At 51.2% G+C, this 19,351-nt stretch overlaps 3 non-coding genes across 3 annotated transcripts; 2 read left to right on the forward strand and 1 right to left on the reverse strand.

The window, feature by feature from the left end:
* The first annotated feature begins 10,690 nt into the window (after positions 1-10,690).
* On the forward strand, positions 10,691-10,772 carry TRNAS-CGA. Its single transcript has one exon. It is a non-coding gene; the product is annotated as a tRNA-Ser (tRNA).
* A 2,159-nt stretch (positions 10,773-12,931) lies between these two features.
* Positions 12,932-13,004, forward strand: TRNAR-CCU. Its single transcript has one exon. It is a non-coding gene; the product is annotated as a tRNA-Arg (tRNA).
* Positions 13,005-18,493: 5,489 nt separating this feature from the next.
* TRNAS-AGA lies at positions 18,494-18,574 on the reverse strand. The gene has a single exon. It is a non-coding gene; the product is annotated as a tRNA-Ser (tRNA).
* Positions 18,575-19,351: the final 777 nt, after the last annotated feature.

Raw genomic sequence — 19,351 nt, forward strand, 5'->3', positions numbered from 1 at the left:
AGCTTTCAAGCTTGTGGGGGACGAGGTTCAGCCTTGGATCCGTGTCTGCAGCAGGCAAGCGCGTCTGGCTCAATCGCCCCCCCCTCCCCCGCTGTATTAGCAGACTAAAACCCGGAGCAAACGCACACGCCTTGCAAAGGAACAGGAGCCGGGATCTCGAACAAAAGTCAACATTTTATTAAGATGACGTTCAAAGAAAAAAAAAGTGTACAGTACAGAGTTTCGGCATAGAAGTTTCTGGTGCTCAGGGAACAACGTACAGCTTACCCAAGGGATGCAAAATTCAGTTTAAGATCGGGTGGCATAAAGAATACATAATCTACAATAGCCCTGACTGGGGGGTAAAAGGTTAACGTACAGACACTGAGTTAGGAGGGTATGTTGTCCATATGAGGGCTACGTTCGGGTGTGGAATATAACGAGCGGTTACGACGATGAGGATGGATTGACCCGCGTTTGGTGAGTTTTAACATTCGGTGTTTTGGAATCTTTGCCACAATCTAGTTGAAGCAGGGTCAGTATGAAGTCTGCCCTGCCATCTGTTGGTGATGTGTTGTCAAGGCCTTTTGGGGCTGATGTCATTTGCATGGTTACACCCACCCCGGATTGCATGATGGGAGTGCTTGTCCAAACGGTCATTTCAGCTGCTGCGATATCCCCAGTCTCTTTGTTATTGGAGCAGGAGTAATCCAGTGTATTTTCCTGTTGATTTTGGATCAAGGACAGAGTAACTGTACCTGGCATTTGAGGCCTGAGAGCGTCACCCTCTCCTGAAAAGTGCTCACCATTTAGGGGTATGGGTTCCTAACGGCCGCTCGTGGAGGGAGGTAGAAATGGATGTTTGTTGGTGTCTTGCAGGTGCTGCTGATGTCCTTTCTGCTGTTCCTGGTGTGGAAAAACAGAGGCAGAGGTGGTTTTGAATCTCTTCAAATTGTTGTTAGTGCTGCAGTTGCTCACCCTAAGCTTATGCCGTTAGATCTCTTTCACGGTGTATTTTAGTCCTGAGGTAAAAGGTGTGTTGTTAGGGAGTGAGGTAGTTTGGACAAGCACCCCCATCATGCAATGCAGGGTGGGTGTGACCATGCATATCAGCAGCTAAATGCCTTTGCATCACATCACCAACAGATGGCAGGGTAGAGTTCATTCTGACCCTGCTTACATCTTCCCCCCAGCCAAGAATTGGTGGTCCTGATACATCACACTATCTGTTATACCAACTCATTGGTATTGAATGCTGAAGTTATGGCTAGCAAAAGTAGCCACCCATCTCTGCCCTGGAGCATCCAGCTTAGCCCTTGTTAACACAGAAGTCAGTGGATTGTTCTCTGTCCATAGCTGAAACTGAGCACCGGACAAGTAGTCTGGGAATTTCTCAGTGATGGCCCATTTCAAGGCCAAGAACTGCAGCTGGTGGATGGGATAGCGAGTTTCGCTATCAGACAGTCCTCAGCTGGCAAAGGCCACAGATTTACATTTACCTTCCACTTCCTGGTAGGCGAGTGCTCCCAGACCCTCCAAACTGGCATCAGCATGCATGATAAACCGTTCGTTTGGGTCAGCAAGGACTAGGACTGGCACATGAATCAGCCAAAAAATGATTTCCGTAAAGCCCTGTCACATCTCTCATCCCGCCATGTCCCCAATGGAGAGGAGAGGAGCCCCTCCCCTGTCCCAGGCCAGGCACACCAGATCTGTGCGGGGAGGTGTCCATGGCCCAGCCCAGGCGTGATGGAGCTGCTGGGGAGAGAAGATCCTTCCTCAGCCCGAGCCCACCAGAGTTGATGTTGCAGTGGGGGAGAGGTATCTCTCATCTGGTTTTTAGATGCTCTGATGAGAGGGAGCAGGAGAAAGATTTTTCTTCTCCTTGCATTTCAAACCCTTCACACACACCCCCAACCACTTTCTGCTCTAGCCTGATCTCTCTCTCTCATGTCTCCAGGGCCGTCATTAGCCATAGGCAGCTGCCTAGGGCACCACGAGGTCTGGGGTCACTGCTCTGCTGGGAGCCAGGACAGACGGGAAGCCGTGGAGCATGTAAGAGCATGGCTGCTGGGTCCTAGAGAGAGCTGAATGCAGCACAGTCGGAGGGGGGGGGGATTGGTTGCTGGGGTCTCGGGGGAGGGGAGGGGTTGGGGCGGGAGCTCACCTGTGAGTGTGACGCTTTCCCCCGGCTGAGGTGAGGTGAGTCAGGCTCTGCGGCTCTGGAACCAGTATCCTTTGTTGTCCCCCATAACATCCATTCTTCCTCCGCCCTGCCCCATGGAGCACCCCTCCTTTCTCCCTCCTCCCAGGAGCATCCCTCTCTCCTCCCTCCCTCCTCCATCTGGGCTGGGTTGGGTGAGGTGCTGGGGGGTTGGTGGGCAGGAGGAGGCTGGCTGGCTGCCAGCTGAGGAATGAAAGGGAAAGTAACTCACTTCCTGGGCAGTGAGCCAGGATTGGAATGTCACACAGGGCTGGGCAGGGGTTAGCCAGATGTGTGAAAAATCAGGATAGGGGATTGGGGTAGGGTGACCAGATGTCCAACTTTTATAGGGACCATCCCAATTTTGGGGTCTTTTCTTATATAAGCTCCTCTTACCCCCAGCCTCCTGATTCTTCACACTTGCTGTCTGGTCACCCTAGGTGGGAGGTAATTGATGCCTATATAAGACAAAGCCACAAATATTGGGACTGGCCCTATAAAATCAGGACATCTGGATCTGGTCACCCTAGCTGGGGAGCGCCTCTCCCCCGGGCTGGCAGCTGCCAGCGATCCATCTCATCCCGGGGGAACTGCACAGGGCAGGATGAGCTGCTGTGGCTCCATGGGTGACCTGTCCCTGAGATCAGATGCTGGGATAACTTCACCATGGTCGTAAGGCTGGTGGTGGTGCCTGTTGGCGTGTGATTGGACTTGAGGGTTTGCTGCTGCTGTTGCCACTCTGCACCCCAAGAGGTGGATTTTGGGGTCTACTGCAGCTGTTGGACCAGCAGGCTAGGGGGTGAGCCAAGCATGAAAGCAGTACTGTGTTGCCATTTAGATTGTCATTTAACAACTTTGTTTGCCAAAAATTCTTGCTAACAATCCTGAATCCAATTTCAATATTTTGTTTTAAAAAAAATCAATATCTTAGCCAAAAACAGAAAATTAAGTTGTTGACAATTATTAGTGACAGGTTTGGTTTGGGGCAGGGAGTGGGCCAGTTTTCATCAGAGAAACAAAAAATGTCGACTGACTTTCCTATAGCCTGTTACTCCTGATAAGAGCCCTCCAACAACTGTAATATGCTCATCTCCTTACTAGTGTATAAAGCAGGGGTCGGCAACCTACGGCACACGCACCAAAGGTGGCAGGTGAGCTGATTTTTGATGGTACGCAGCGGCAGGCTGAGCGGCTCAGCCCATCACTGCTCTGGGGTTCCAGCTGCTGCCCTATTGCCAGCTGGGATACCGGCCGCCGGCCCCACTCAGCACCTGCTGCTGGCCTGGGGACCCCCAAGGAACCCCAGGCTGGCAGCGGGCTGAGCAGGCTGGCTGAACCACTCAACCTGCTGTCAGCCTGGGGTTCCATTCATTCAGCCGGCAGCGGGCTGAGTGGGCTGGTGGCGGGCTGAGCAGGGCCGGTGGGGGGTTGAGTGGCTCAGTCTGCTGCCAGTCTGGGGTGCCGGCAGCACTCAGCCTACTGCTACTCCGGGGTTCCGGCTGCCGGCCCCTTGCCAGTCAGGAGCCCAGCCGCCGGCCCCACTCTGCCTCCTGCCAGCCTGGGTGAGCAGAATCCCAGGCTGGTAGCGGGCTGAGGGGGGTTGGCGGCCGGGATCCTGGCTGGCAGGAGTTGGTGGTCAGAACCCCAGACCAGCAGTGGGCTGAGCAGGGCCTGGGATCCTTGTCTAGGGTTCCAGCCACCAGTCCCGCTCAGCCCACTGCTGGTCTGGGGTTTCATTTACTCAGCTGGCAGCGGGCTGAGCAGGACCGGTGTCCGGGGCCCCAGATAATAATAGTTTATTTATATAATATAGACATAGAGAGAGACCGTCTACAAACGTTAAAGTGTATTACTGGCACGAGAAACCTTAAATTACAGTGAACTTGGCACACCACTTCTGAAAGGTTGCCGACCCCTGGTATAGACTGACCATATGTTGTACTAAGATTCTCCTGCTTTTTTTTTTTCCTGTGAGTCAGTATAGCTTTTGCCAGCCCAGAAGTTGGGCAGCCAATGTTTTACATTTTCAATGTTTTCTCCAACTTTCATAAAGTAAATACATAGTTAATATGAGTTAAAAAGGCCACGGACACTTCCTTGTGAAGAATCTGTACAGCAGATCATGCTAGAGCTGTGAAAATGTCAGTTTTTGATGGAACTTTAGAGACAGTGATTTATCATGTATTTTATCATGTGAATGTGCTGCTATTGCCAATGTCTTTCCAAACAAAAATAAGGCACAATAGGACTTCTGTAACATTTCTGTGCTACCTTAATCTAGATGAGATGATTCTGTGCTGACTTCATTTTGGTCACTTTGTGCTTTACCTAGCAGTAAAACTAGGGTTATATTTTCCCACTGTTTGGAAACCCAGCTTATTAAACTGATTTTGCAGCCAAAAAGCCAGAAAGATTGCTTTTAATTAAAAACAAATCTTTGTTTCAATACCTCTTCATATAAATTTCCAATACAATTTTGACAAATTAAAAATTATATTATTTGCATCATTCTGTCAAATCAGAATTTTTCTATAGTGCCACTTCTTTAGTGCTAGTGCATCAGCATTACAGTTTGCTTCATTAAGTTAAACTGGTTTAATAACGTGAATGTGGCAAGTTTTCCAATACTGTATGCTTATATTTGTGTTGCTAAGAGCAGATCAGGCACAGGGGCACCAGTTTCATAATCTCGCCTAGGCACCATAAATCCTAAGGACGGCCCTGCATGCCTCAAGTCTCTTTTTCCTGGCCTTGTTCCAGAGCCCTCACAGCCCAATTCTCTGCCCTAACATTGAGCCCTCTACTGCACCCTGAACCTCTCATTCCACCCCCACCCCAAAGCCTGCACCCCCTAGCCAGTGCTCTCATCCCCCTGCACTCCAACTCTCTGTCCCATGTAGCCTGATTTAGGGTGTACTAATAATATTAATTTGGAAAATATGATGAAAATTTAATTTATTAGCTTACATTTTATGTAATTTAATTGAGTTATAAAGTTACAGTTGCATTACTGCTATTCAAAAGATACATATGGCATTATATGCAACAAAGGTTTGGTTAATATACTCACACCCTTTCTTGATAACCTGGTGGTAAGAGACACAGGCCCAGCCTTGCAGTTCAGGTTTCTCAATTCTTGAGTGAAAGATGCAGTGCTTAGAAAAAGCTAATGTTACTTTGGGTTTACTTGAATAAGTTAAACTTAAAATCAAAACCTAATAAACAAAGAATAAAAACTTAGGGAAACCGAGCTTAGCCGAGTTACTTTGAAACTTAAAGTTTAAGAACAAGTACAGCCTACTGATAGTAGATAGAGAATGGAGGAAGTAAGTCAGAATGATAGAGCGACGTGCTCTAGTGAGGTGGGTTACCTCTTTTATAGGGCACAAGCGCCGGAAATCCTTCCTCCTATGCCCAAATTTCATTCCTTACCCACAAAACGTTAGGGTACGCTTGCTTCATAGGCTAGTATGTTTGTGCGTGTTGATGACGTGTACATATGCACATAAGTTCCCTTGTGGTGTACCTGTTAAATCTGTGGGTACAACACTGAAAACCCCTTATGCCATTCTCCATTGTCGATTGGTCTAGGTAAAGGCCTTAGACAGGTGTGGGTACTTCTCTCTTTAAGTAACAAGATAAAGGTCAATTTTCCTTTCTGAGTAAAAGGTCACACTATAGAGATGCTCACTTTGCCTTAGCTTAACATACAGGATATGGCCTGTAGGTCCTCGTAAGTCATGTGCTCCAGCCCCCTAATCATTTTTATTGCCCGCCACTGGACTCTCTCCAGGTTCTCCACTTCCCTTCTCATGTGGGTCCCAACCCCAAAAGTACTCACATTTCACACCAATGGCCCCAAATGCCGGCTTTAATATGTAAATAGGGTGCTGCCATGGTCAAGTCACTCCCGAGTTCTCCAGTGGAGCCTGCTGGCGGACAACAAGGTGAAAATTAGCCAGGACGTCGCTCAGTCAATTCCCTCTGCTCCCAGCAGGTGGTATCGGAAAGCTCCAAGATGGCTCACTTCCTTTCTCTCATCAGCTTCAGGCCCCAGGGTTACAAATGCACAAACCAGTTGGGATTCTCCCCTGGGCTCAGGGGGTGGGACTGCTCTGAGGGGATGGACTTGCACACTTGGGATATTAGTGCAAAGATACAATTTCAATTTCTCTTAGAGAAATTTGAGGGCAATTTATATTTGGTAAAAATCTTATTTAGTGAAAGGAAAGCTGCAGTGACAGCCTGGTTACTGGGGTGCAAAACACTTTCCTCCTGGGAGAAACAAGAAGTTAGAATTAGAAATTTACATCGTTTGTTCCAATGTTGGCACAGGTTTAATTTTGCTTCTGTGTAGGCTTGTTTCAGGCTGTGACTGTTTTGGTTTATTGGGTTGTTTTGTTTTTTTAAGTTGGACTGGAGCTTTTAATTGACATTTTCTGATTCGAATGGCTGACCTACAACACCAGTTTTGACATAGTTCTGCATATTTTATACAGATTTGGCCAGTATTCAAGGATCCAAATCCTTTATAGAAGGTTTTAGTGGTCAGGCTTATTTATTTTATGTTATTTTATCATCCTGCTGTAGCACACCTTTTGGATAAAATGTTGAAATTATTAATTTATGGTATTTGTTAATTTTTATTTTTGAAAACAAAGTTTTTCTTAGTGTTTGGGTTTTAAATTAAGCATTATTTTTGGTTTCAATTTTTTATTTTGGCTTTGGTTATTGATGGGATCTTTAAGAACTTTGGATTTAATACTAAAATTTGGACAGATTTAGATTATTTAAAGTAAACCCTGTTTACTATTTTATTTTAATAAAGGTTGTATTGCTCTAAACCCTGGCCAGGGGGAGAGGAGATGAGCCTGGCCTTTAACTGAGAAGGAGCAGAGGCATGGGAGGCATGGCCCCCGTGAAGGGTGGGGCCAGATGATGGGGAGCACAGCCCCCCCGATTTTTTTTGTCTAGCCCACCTCAGTCACCCACCAAACGAGAAGAGTCTGATGCCACCTGCTGGTCACTGGGTGTCACTTCTGCTCCATGGGAAACATGCTCTGTGTGTTATCTTGACTGGTCCGTGGGTGTCACTGCTCCTAGAAGGCAGCTACACGCTGTGCATTACGCCACCTGGCCACTGGGTGTCACTGCTGCTCCAAGGAAAACACCTTCTGTGCGTTACCCTGATTGGCCACTGGGTGTCGCTGCTGCGCCAAGGGAGACATAAGAACAGCCAGACTGGGTCAGATGCAAAGTCCATCTAGCCCAGTATCCTCCTGTCTTCTGCCAGCGGCCAGTGCCAGGTGCCCCAGAGGGAATGAACAGAGCAGGGAATCATCCAGTGATCCATCCCCTGCCCATTCCCAGCTTCTGGCAAACAGAGGCTACAGGCACCATCCCTGCCCACCCTGGCTAATAGCCCTTGATGGACCTGTCCTCTGTTCATTTATCTAGTTCTTTTTTTTAACCCTGTTATAGTCTTGGCCTTCACAACATCCTCTGGCAAGGAGTTCCACAGGTTAACTATGCAACTGCCCTGAGTCCCCCCCCCCCCGGGTTGTATATGGAAAAGAGGATGAGGATGAGGAGAGCCATGATGTGTCTGTCACTGGCTGGTGCCTCAGTTTCCTCTAGGCAGCAGTGCTGCAGGCTCCTTTGGTCAGTGCCCATGCAGCTGTGTTGGGGGAAGGGGGAGTAGAGGCTCATGCTCCCCAGCCCCACGCCCCTCCCCCAGCAGCTGGGGAATCCAGGCCAAATGTAACCCTGGTAGCTGGGCCAGGATTAGCCTGGGACGGAGTAGGGCTGGGGAGGAATTGCAGGGGAGACAGATGCACCCGCTGTGAGGGGAGATCCTCCCATTCTCTGCCAACCCCCCTCACTCCTTGCAGCACGGCGCACCCTAGCATTTCTTACTCTGTCGTGGGGGTGTCTGCTGCCTGCTTCTCCCTTAGCATCATCTCTCCCCCGGGGCACTGGTGTTGCCCGTCCAGCGCCCTGGTGTGCCCCATTGCGCTGCCCTGCAATTGGGGGGCAGCTGGTGGATGGAATATGGGGGTGGGCAAGGCTGGGGACCAGGACTCCTGGGTTCTCCCCCCAACTCTGGGAGGAGAGGGGAGGAGGTTTAGTGGGTAGAGTGAGGAGGGGCAGGGCTGGGATCCAGGGCTCCTGCTTTTTCTGGTTTTCCACCTCCTGCAGCTGCCTCAGTCCTTTCAGTGCATTTCCTGTTCCAAATTCATTTGCTGACTTGTGCAACCCACCCCAGAGGTGGCTGCATCTCAGTGTTGGGTGAGGCACCCTTGGCTGCCTCACCTCCTAACCGCGTCTCTCTCTCCCTGCAGGTGACCCTGCAGCACTCGGCAAACATCCGCAAGATCATGGGGGGCGCTTTGAGCATTGGGCAGGCAGGGGCCAGATGCCCAACCCCCGCCCTGAGAATGGGACCCAGCCCCTACTTTTACAGGGATTAAAGAGGGGAAAGGGGGTAAATCAGAGGAGGGGGTGGCCAGGGTCTGAGCAGGGGTGGAAATTGACTGGTCGGGGGTCAAGCAGCTGGAGGCAGAGTTAGGAGAGGGGATGAAGGGCAAAGTCAGGAGGGGGAAGGAGCCGGGTTAAGCCCAGGGGAGGCGCTGCCAGAGGGTTAAACCCCGGCACAGGCAGGGCAGAGGGGTAACAGTTACCCTGGGGGCTGAGACTCCAGTGTTTGCAAAAACAGGGTCGGGGAGCAGAGGGCTTTTCTATTTCTCCCACAGGCAGCACCTCTCAGCATGGGCTTCCCAGGGCTGGGCTCTAAAGGCACAGGCATCCCACTGCCTAGACACTGCAGCTCCTCTCTGATGTGACCTACTGAGGTGCTGCAGTAGGAGACTCAATTCAGTGAAACTGGGCATTCCCTATACGCCCCAGCCAGGGGTTGTGCACCCTTCCCGAATTTCCCAACACCCCCAGTGGTCAGGTAGTTACATGCAGCGCTGCCAATGTTGTCATTGGTTGCAAATCTAAATGGAAATTGCAATGTTAACAAACACTTTAAAAGCAGCTCCAACGTATGACAAATACTTGTACCTGAGAAAGTAAAATAGGTTTGAAAAGTCTGGACAAAGCCGGGTTTCTCACCCAGCTGTTGTGTTTGCTGACAATGTCGGTGCATTGGCTTCGGCAATGTTGGCCAACCTCAGAATTTCAAATGATGATTTGGAATCAAGGTGTGAATGACTCTCCTGACAGCTAGTGATGAGCCAGGGTTGGGGAGGCTTTGGGACCAGACTGTATTTACATGAACTCACCTACTCTGCCCAGGTATCCAGCAGACAGAGCTGGGCCGCCTCTGCTCTAGGTGCCCAGAGGAGGAGGGAAGGTGTGTGGGGCTCCAGCCTGGGAACCTTCTTCCTCCTGCCAAGCCCTGACTATCAATACCAGCCCTGACCCTCCTTTCTTCAAGCACCATGTGGGCCCCAGGAAAAGTGTGGCAGGAAGCACCAGGGCCAAACTTGTGGGCATCAGGTGAAGCAGCAAGGATCCCAACCATCAGGGTAGCAAGTTCTAGAGCCCCAACCCACTGTGGCCACCCCAGCCAGAGACCTGGCTCTAGGAGGTGTGAGTCACCCAGCAGGAGAGGAAAGACTGGCTCTTGCACAACTGGAGACAGGGAAGTTGAACACTGGGAGCTCCAGGGCTTTACCACAAGGTCCCACTGAGATTTGAACTCAGATTGCAGGATTCAGAGTCCTGAGTGCCGCCCGTTACACCATGGGACCAGCTCATGCTGCCCTCTCTGCACATTGGTGACCCTCACGGGGCTGGCTTGTGTAAGGGGGCTCTTGGCCCTTTACTAAAGCTTAGCGTGGGAGGGGGCGGGGTTTGGTTGGCTAGTTCCCAGTCCCGGGGGAAGGGCCAATGGGGAATCAGGACCCTAAGACTGACAGTCCCCAGGGGCAATGGGGAGAGGCCAAAGCTCCAAGTTAGCCGCACTGACAGGCCAGGCAGTGTAATGGGGGAGTCACCAGGCCAGGGGGTCCCATCCTCCGTGGGAGCTGGAACTGCCTGGGCCAGAGTGGGGCAGAGCTAAGGAGAGAGCAGGAGCCCGAGAAGAGCCGGGGAGCAGAGCTGCACAGGTGTAGTGCCAGAAACTGCTCCCTGTAGGACTTTGCTACCTGCAGCAGCTACTGAGACCTGAGGTTGTTCTTATTTGCTGACTTGTCCTAATTGGCTAAAACTTGACAGTGGTTTCTCTAGCAAAGGCCAGTCCCTGGCCCCTTGGTCCAGACATCCTCATTCACCTCAGGCTTCAAGTTGAGAATCATTTCCCCTTCCCGCTCTGTGGGAGGGGAGACTTTAAACCCGCTCTCTGTGCGACTGCACATGGCTACAAAGAGAACAAACCCCCAATCCCCCCTGTGCTTTGGGGGCCAGGTTTGCGGTGGGAATTCTGTAGTTCAGATGACTTCACGCCTGGGCATTGTGATTCTTTACCAGTTTCTCTGGCATTGGGGTAGCTTTGTGCTCACAGCTGTGATGGCCGAGTGGTTAAGGCGTTGGAGTCGAAATCCAATAGGGTTCCCCTGCGCAGGTTCAAATCCTGCTCACAGCGAGGCCTGTGTTTTAGCCAGTCTCTCACCCGGGCAATACCTCTGTCCAACCCCCTGAGCCACTCTCAATTCTCTCCCCACCCCAAGTAAATCCTGTTCTGCTCCTTTCACAGAGATCCCTGGGACACCCCCTCACACTGTGTCCCTGAGGGGTCAGGCAAACTCTCAGCACCTGAAACCTCTGCCACTCACCTGGTGCCCCATAGATTAGCCATGTCGACGTGCTCTCCTTCACGTAAATCCGGTCAGTGCGACTCCTGGTCTGTCCCTGCAGAAAGGTGTATCCTCTACAGCTGGTGTGAGCTCGGGTCAGAGGACTAGGAGGCTACCGCCCACCCTCCACTGGTTCTGCTATGGAGAAACACGTCCTCTAAGCCGACCTCGCTACAGACCTGCGCCAGGTAGTGCTCATTGTAAAAACGTTTCCTCTCACAGTTGAGAAAACGGGACCAGCGGTTCTCAGGCCGGCTGAGACAATTAAAATCCGCCCCAACACCAAACACTGTGTGGTCCAGAGGAAGGGAGCCAGTTCCTACCATGGATCTTTCCTTTCACACCTTAACATCAAGTGCCTCCTCTTGGGCCTCTGAATCCCTGCCACATTCCAGGTGCCAGATGCCCCTTCCCCAGTACTGTCGTCACTCAGCTTTGCAGAGGAGCTTCCCTCCCAAGTCCCTGCCCCCTCTGGCACCATCTCCGAGGGCCGTCCTGCCTCACTCTGTTCCCGCCACTTTGGGTCGACAAATAAGTCATGTGGGAAAGACAGCTCCCATCTCCCATCCTTATAGGTCAGGTGGGCCAACTAGGGGGAGAAGCCCATGCTCTCTGTTGTCCTGCTGGGGAGCCCAAAATCAGGTACCTGCCCCAGATAAAGGTGCTGCTGCCACCCTCCCAGAAAACAAGCCCCCCCTGCACAAAGAAGGATCAAAGGGCCTGCCAAAGCCTGGGATTGAAACAGGGGCCTTCAGATCTTCAGTCCAACGCTCTCCCAACTGAGCTACTTTGGCAGCTGTGTGGCAGTGTTTTGGCCTGTTGCTTCTCTGTTCAGGATGTTTTTGCAGCAGTTGCACACAAAAAGGACGTCATTGTGAGTGGCCCATGAAGACAAAACTCGCTTTTGCCTGCCTTGCTCAGCTTGACTTGCTGCCTCACCCTGTTCCTGCCCTAGTGCCCGGGCTGACCTGGTGGTGGAAGGGACTGGGGGCCAGTGGTGCGGGGAGGAAGTTGAGCTGGACCCTGAGCTAGATTAGACCCTGGTGGTGAGAGTCTGGCCACCACTTGCCGCCCCACCCTGTTGTCCTGGCTTCCCCCACTGGGTATCATTTCGGGAGGGAAGTGGGGCTTCTGCCTCCCCGCCCCAATTTTCACACCGCAGAGGAGTGCGAACAGGAAAATGAACGGCTGCTCCACACCCCCACCGGAGGAACCCAATGCCCTTAGCTGCTCCCCTTGCTCCCCCCCCAGCTGTGCTACTGAGTGGAAGCGTCCTGTGCCCATCACACAGAGATCGATCAATCAAAACCCTCTTCTGCCAGCACCGGGCCTCCTGCTTCTTACACTGGGCCTGCAAGCGAGGGGGCGGCTGGCACAGCACCAAGAGTCTAACCTGTGAGGCAGGAGGCGGCTGATGCCCGCAGCCTGCTGGGGAGCTCCCAGAAGTTATTAAGGGACAGAGGCTCCTCAATGCCCTTAGTAACAAGGGTTTGGGGGTCACCAAGGCCAGTAAGGGGGTCACTATTTCGGCCTTATAACCCTGGGTGTCAGGTCGCTGTGCAGCTTTGATCTAGAGCTCGGATCCCAACAACCAACCAGCAGCCCACAGCCTCCCCCTGGGTCTGCCCCACCTGGTTACTCCTTACAGGCCGACCTTACCCCCCTTCCAGCCCCGGATTCACCCCCTAATCATCCTACTGCCGCTCAGAGCCACAGACGTGGAGGTGCTGAAGGAGGGAGGGGTGACTCTAGGGTGGGGTTCTTCTCTAACGATGGCTGGCAGAAAGGTGGTGCTCAGCTCTGTCAGCCACCTGCCCAGGTGCCTCGCTGCCAGGGGATGCAGACGTTTCTGTAAGGCCATTAAATGGTGTATTTGACTTCTGATTGAATGTGAGGAATGTGCAATCCTGAGAGGGAATTTCCATCCCTCTTTCCACTGGTTTTCAGGGCCCCAGTGGCCTAATGGATAAGGCGTTGGCTTCCTAAGCCAGAGATTGTGGGTTCAAGTCCCATTTGGGGTGAAAAACTCCTTTCTTCTTGTACATTGCAAAAAAGCCTTGGTGCTATTTTCACCAAGGAAGCTGGGAGACGTTTGAACCCAAAGTACTGGATCTTGGGAGCAATCCCCCAGAAACGGTATCTTCCACTTGACCAATGCTTTCTAGACCCATCAGTAGCAAACACTTAATACTAGTGTTTGTCTGAGAATAGAAGGTAGGGGAGTGTTTACTCCGACACCTCAGCGAGTGAAACAGACAGAAAGAGCAAGGCTGTCCTGAAAGAGAATGGATCTGTCTGGAGACAAAGCAGAACCTGAGAATGAGCAACAGTGTGAAAAGAAGAACTTCAAATGTGTGTTAGGTGTTAGTTAGGTTGGTCTGACAAATTTCAAGAAAATACCAATGCTCGTAGACTGATGCGGACACTGGCTGCTTCTGATCTTTTACTGAGAGGTCATTGAGAAATATTTTCCTTAACTATGATATGGAATATTGGGTGGGCTATGAAGGTACCATTCCTCCTGCTTTCGCCCTTGGAGACAACATGGCTACATGGCATGCGGCCAATGCTCACCTTCCAGTCAACTGCTAGAGAAGACAGCACAGACAGGGATGGCAGCAGGGCAGCCTGGAGCTCCATGGAGACGGTGGGACCAGGTCTCATCAACAGGGAGGTGGCCACCCCACCATGCACAAGGCTGAGCCAGCAAGTGCGGCGTGTGCTTCACTGTGTCCCTACTCACTGCACATGGTGGTGGAGGGCTGTCCTGCCTGGCTGATGTCAGCATCTCTCTGTGAGGTCACCACCTCCCCACCACCTTGGACCAATAGTCTGAGGTCCTGCAAAAGGCCTTTGTGATGTCACTGCCACACCCTCCCTTGCTGTGCTAATATCCTGCCCCTGCCCAGGCACTTTGGAGGTTTGAGCTACTCCCTGTGGATCACCCCACTCAAGGAGCGTTCGTTCTAGGAAGCAAGCCGGCTAGACAGGAAAACATCAGACGCTGCTCCCAATGCTACACTCAGTTATTCAGAAATTAGTCAACTTTATGGCCAGAAGAGACGATTAGAGCATCTAATCTGACCCCCTGCATATCACCGGCCTCCTGTATGACACAAGCCGGCTTCCAGAAAGGCATCTAGCCTTCATTAAATGACATCAGGAGATGGCGAATCCACCACTTTCCTTGGTAGCTTGTTCCTGTGGTGAATCATGCTCGCTGTTGAATATTTGTGCCTTAGATGTAATATGAATTTGTCTCTTTTCACCGTCCAGCCATTGGGGCTTGTTATGCTTTTCTCTGCTACATTAAAGAGCCCTTTAATAGCCAATCTTTTCTCTCCATTAAGGCACTTCAACACTTCATTGATGTCACCTGCCAATCTTCTTTTGATAAGCTAAACAGGTTGAGCTCATTCAGTAGCTCACTAAAAGGCATTTTTCTCCAGCCCTCAGAACATTTGGTGGCTCTTTGCTGCCCCAGCTCCAATTTCACAACATCTTTTTCAAATGAGGACACCAAAACTGGAGGCAGTATTCCAGTATCAGTCTCACTGATGCCGTGTCACCTCCTGTGACGTTATTGACATAATCTGTAACTGTACAGATCACTGTTGCGACCACTGTTCTATATTTGCAGCCAATATTGTAGAAAGGTTGTTGTGTAAGGGGTCTACGGAGAGGTTCTGATTGGCTGATTCTAATGATGCTATCTCTAGATGTGTATCATTTTTGTAGCTGACGTTATGAATATTGGCTCTATGCTGCTCGTATTTCAAACTTGTGCTCTGCTTCCGGGGAACACCCCAGACAAGTTGGTGTCAGTTCTGTCTAGCCTGTTTGATGGGTCATTAAGGAACATCAGCTGTACAATTGACCCATTGAGAGAAGGCAGATATGGCTCCCTGCCATGCCAACCCCCCACTGAAGGCCACTCACAGACCAGCATTCGTTCTGCGGCCAGCATCACAAGGCGGTAGGAAAGCAGGGCCAGCCCCTGAGTGGGGCCTCTGACCGTTCCCACTCAAGGGGCTCCTTTTGGCGGTGGGGCAGGAGATATTTCCCCCAAGAGGCTCTTTCCCAGCTGCTGAGAAGCACAGAAGTACCCGGTGTGTTTGCTCTTGCGGTGAAAGGGGTTAATACGTTTAGGCGGCCTGGCTAGCTCAGCTGGCAGCACCTCTGGCTCTTACTCTGAAGGTTGAAGTTACAATTCCCTGTTTGGGTGCTTGGGGCTCCTCTTCAACAACACAACACACAGTCTGCTTAAGCCCCCACCCAGTAACCTGGGGAAACTAACCCTGGCCACTGGGTGCCTCTAAGAGGTGATACTTTCCCCACTCACAACCACTGAGTGTAGAAAAGAAACTTTAAGAAAAAGGAGGAAAATCACCTTGTATTAACTTGGGAAAACACCACAATCAGGATTCATAACACAACACTATGAGCAAAACACCCGCCCCCCCACCCACAGTGCGCTGGGCAGTGGCCTTTTGCCTCGGGCTCCTAAATCCAGACCCCAGAAGCTCTGTGGATGTGCCCCTCCCTTCACTGCACCTCACCCACAGCTGCTGGCCTGGGTCAGTGAAAACCCAGAGTTCACCTCTCACCTCCCGGGGGGAAAGCCCCTTTCTCCGTTCGCTGTCTGGCCACATTGCCGGCCACTTGCCGTTCCCCCCTGTCACCGCTCTGCTGGCCACCCTCTCTGCTCTGGGACGTCTTGTGGTCCCACCAGGAGCGGAACAGGCTCCCTAAAAGCAGGGCCGCCCAGAGGATTCGGGGGCCTGCGGCAAAGCGGGGGAGCGGACATAAAAAAGGCGCCACCCGCTGCGGCGCTTGTACTCACTGGGCGGCATCCAAGTCTTCAATGGCAGCGGGTCCTTCACTCGCTCCGCGTCTTCGGCAGCACTGAAGGACCCGCCACTGAACTGCCACGAGACCCGGACTGCTGCCGGATGAATACAAATTAAAAAGGCGCCTCTAGCCAGGGAAGGGATTCTTGGCCAGGGCTCGCGGGGCCCCTGTGGGGCCCGGGGGTTGGGGCAAATTGCCCCATTTGCCCCCCCCCGGGCAGCCCTGCCTAAAATTAGTGGCCACCCGAGCCTGAACAGTAGCCCCACCCCTTCTACTCGAGGCAACGCCCCTGCCCCCCCGGCGCCCCCAGGCCCCGCGCCGGCGCGGCCGCAACCCGCAAGACCCCCCCGCCCGCGCACAGCTCTCCATCCTCCCCACCCTCACTGCCCTTACAAAGTGGCAAGGCAGACCCCTCCCATTTTTAAAGTCCTAGGGTGTTGTTCCCCTGTTCAAGCACCCTGGGGCCCTGCACTTCACTGTCCCAAAGCAGGACTAATGCTTAGAGCTGGTTATCAGTGATTTCAGATCTGTCGGTCTGCAGCAAGACTCTCCATTGAGTCTTAATCAGCTCTGTTATTACACAGGGAAGAACAAAAGGGTCAAATGGGGCCTGGAACCCTTAAGATGAAACCACCCCACCGAATACAACACTTGTCGCTATCTGCTCTCAACCCCACTGAGAATGTTTTGGGGGTCACTCCTTGCCTGTGTCAACCTAGGGGTCTCAGAAAAGCCTTATGAATAGGTGCTCCAGTGGCGCAATTGGTTAGCGCACAGTACTTATAGAGCAGTGCTGAGAGGAGCTGTGCTGAGATTATGAGTTTAAGCCTCACCTAGAACACTGGTTGTCATTAACCAAGTGACATCACCCTGTCATTTGGCCCTGTGAAATGTAGAATTCCAGCCCTGGGGACACTGAAAGGGGCAGAGTCAAAAATGCCCCCTTCACTTATTACCTCCTCTCTAGAGCACAGGTGAGAATCTACAATCCTTTCTCCCCTCCAGCCCCTGGGCCAGGATCCCTCAAGCAGAGCCTGGAGTCCTGCCCCTGGCGTCTGTACTGTTGACAAAGACTAAGTGACACGGACAAAACACTCAAATCCCACCTGGTGTGGGGAGCCAGGTTTGCTCTTCAAATTCTGTCGTTGGTACATTTCCAGGCCTGGGAATGTCCCACAACAGCATTTAATGGGAAGCTGCCTGCAGAACAGTTACAATGCACAGAGCTCCTGTGGAGGACGGGCGGGAATTAGTAACATTTTGAGGATCGTTTGGGAAATGAGCCTTTAGTGACAAGGTTTGTCTCTGTTCATATTTCACCTTCAGGTGTTATGTTGAGGGATCTTTAGTATATTTTTGTGAGGTTAATAACTATCTCCTCAACTTTATTTACTCAACTTAAAAATTGGTGTCACTTGATTTTTGCATCTCCCTGTGAAAATGCAACTGACACGTGTGGCTTTCTACAGGGGGTCATGATGTTAAAGTTGAGGAATTCAGTCTCTGTACTTGTGGGGTCGGGTTGCTTTTTTACAGCTGCCTCACTGCCAGGCACACCGGATTGTTAGCTGCACTCACGGTCCTTGCCAGGGGCCCCTGCTGAACCCTGGGCGGCTGCACTGCGGTGCTGGGGTGACTCTGCAGGGGGAGAAGCTGCTGTGGAGCAATGTAGAGCAGGTGCAGGAAGGAGACGGGGTCACTATTCACATTCTTAACTGCACAGTTTTCCAAATTTGGGAATAGATTCATAGATTCATAGACTTAAGGTCAGAAGGGACCATTATGATCATCTAGTCTGACCTCCTGCACAACGCAGGCCTCAGAATCTCACCCACCCACCCACTCCTGTAACAAACCCCTAACCTATGTCTGAGTTACTGAAGTCCTCAAATCGTGGCTTAAAGACCTCAAGGTTCAGGGAATCCTCCAGCAAGTGACCCGAGCCCCATGCCGCAGAGGAAGGCGAATGTCCGAGAACAATTCTAGGGGAAGGTGAATGCAGAGCAATGACACTGGAGATGCCCAGACCTCCAATGGGGGCAGCGTGGAAATTAATAACGGGAAGATCATTTGCAAAATTAGTCATCACTGACAAGATTTGTCTCTGTTCCTATTTCACGCTGTGGTGTTAGTTAGAGGAATCAGGACAGATTGTTACTATATTAATTAAACACTTAATTTTATTTAACCAGTGTCACTTATTTTTTCTCCCTCCTAGCAAGAATGAATTGAATTTCGTGACTTTCTGGAAAGTGCAGCGAGATTAAATGTGGGGAATTCAGTCCCTGTGTTTGTGAGCTGATGTTTTCCTCTCACAGGTCAGTGCCTGCATTGAAATACCAAGAGGGATCTAAGGGCTGGTGTACGCTGGGCACTGAACTGGCAGAGCGACGTCTCTCAGGGTGTGACACCCCCCCAAACCCATATAGTTAAGGTGACCTAAGCCCTTATTAGATAGTGCTAAAAGAAAGGAAGAATTGTTTTGTCCATGTAGCTGTTACAAGGATGGGAAAACCCCTCCAGTCACTGTTTACTCCAAAGTGCTATAGCAGTGCCACAGCAGCATTTTAAGTGTAGACAGAGTGAAACTAGATCTGGTTCCAGTTCGCACTGTGGATGCTCAGGTACTAAAACTATAATAACAACAGCACAGAGCTTGCGTAGTTGGCAGGATTCGAACCTATGCAGGAGACCCCAATGGATTTCTAGTCCATCGCCTTAACCACTCGGCCACAACTACTTGATGTATGCCTGTTTCACTACATCATGATTCTGTTCTCACAGAATTGTCAGTTTAAATTGTTTGCTCCGACCAGCTTCCCCAGCACACTCATGGCTGCTCATCAGTGTAAGTGTCCTTGGCTGAACAGCGAGAATTCCTGCCCATTTCCCTTCCGGCTGGAGCATGATCAGAGTGTGTTTGTGTGAACGACATTGCTGTAGATTGTTGTTCATTCCCCACTCTGACAATTTAGACAGTCCCTTTCCTAGTCAAATCTCCAGCACATCGTTCCAATAGCAGGGGGCAGGATTTCTCTGGGGCACTTAGGGCTGGTGCATGAACTCAGCCTTGCATTCCACCCTTGATGTTTCCTGGACTAACAACAGCAGCAGAAAGAAAGAGCCGAGCCAACATCTCCCTGGCAGGGATGCAGGTGCCACGTCCTCTGTCTGACCATCGCCATTGCAGGAGAGAAGGGGTCACTGGAATCGAATGCCCTGGCTCAGACAAGAGACACAGGAAGATTTTGCTGTTCATGGATCTGTGCAAAGGAAATTCTGTCTCTGTGTGAAACAGGTCGGAAATGAAATGTCCACATGGTGGCCCAATGCTCTAGGGAATGTGGGTGAAGGACTCGGTCTGAGAAATTATTTAATAGGGGGTTGTATTTATTGCCCTGATTAAAATCTATGGCTAAAAGGCAGCCACTGTTGTTAGTACTTGTACCTGTGTTGGGACACCCCAGTGGGTGTCAAGTCCACTGCCTTTACCAGAGGCAGTAGATTATTTTATCAA

Source organism: Mauremys reevesii, linkage group 12 (assembly GCF_016161935.1).
Source record: "Mauremys reevesii isolate NIE-2019 linkage group 12, ASM1616193v1, whole genome shotgun sequence".
In the NCBI taxonomy this organism is placed as follows: domain Eukaryota; kingdom Metazoa; phylum Chordata; order Testudines; family Geoemydidae; genus Mauremys; species Mauremys reevesii.